The sequence below is a fragment of the Theobroma umbraticum genome, unplaced genomic scaffold (assembly GCF_002168275.2).
Source record: "Theobroma umbraticum cultivar Fairchild unplaced genomic scaffold, ASM216827v3 scaffold_81.0, whole genome shotgun sequence".
NCBI classification, from domain to species: domain Eukaryota; kingdom Viridiplantae; phylum Streptophyta; class Magnoliopsida; order Malvales; family Malvaceae; genus Theobroma; species Theobroma umbraticum.
Genome location: NW_018397268.1, coordinates 6213447 through 6214022, shown reverse-complemented (window position 1 = coordinate 6214022; position 576 = coordinate 6213447). Strand labels below are relative to the sequence as shown.

At 33.3% G+C, this 576-nt stretch overlaps 1 long non-coding RNA gene across 1 annotated transcript in view; it reads right to left on the bottom strand.

The window, feature by feature from the left end:
- Nucleotides 1–12: 12 nt before the first annotated feature.
- LOC110425577 (uncharacterized) overlaps nt 13–576 on the bottom strand; it is a 2062-nt gene continuing 1498 nt past the window's right edge. Inside the window, exon 4 of the long non-coding RNA XR_002446030.2 lies at nt 13–213. This is a non-coding gene — a long non-coding RNA (uncharacterized LOC110425577). The remainder of the gene's footprint in view (nt 214–576) is intronic.

Here is a 576-nt window from a genome sequence, read left to right as displayed (position 1 = left end):
AATTTGATCATTTTGTCATAATCAAAACTATAATAATTTTAAAGCTAACAAATTTATAATCTCCAAATGTACACTTGCATTGACATAATTGTCTAATTTCATAACAAATTACTCTATGAAGACTCGACCTCTAGCAGTAAAACGACTTGGAATGCCTTTAGCTATCCGCGGTGGGCTGAAATGCCAATGAAATCACGTTAGTCTGATCACTATCTGTAAAAGGGAAATATGAGGGGGGTGAGTCTCACAGACTCAGTGATCATCGGCTTCGTAAGTAAGGCATGGAAAGGAATCAAGCGTAAGGTAGATAAGTTAAATAGTAAAACCTGAATATCAAATCACAGTCTTAAAATACCAAATCATAAGTAAGCTATTTGTCCCTTGTAAAAATAATGATGTAAATCATAATAATATTTTCACTTAGCAAAACGGTGCTGAAATAATGTTACGAAACCAAGTTCAAACATTGAAAACATTGTATGCCATACAAATATGGTTAACGATATAAAGTATGCACGCTCTCAAATTATGTGGCATGTAAAGAAATCAAGTGTACGACCACGTAAAACATCTCAT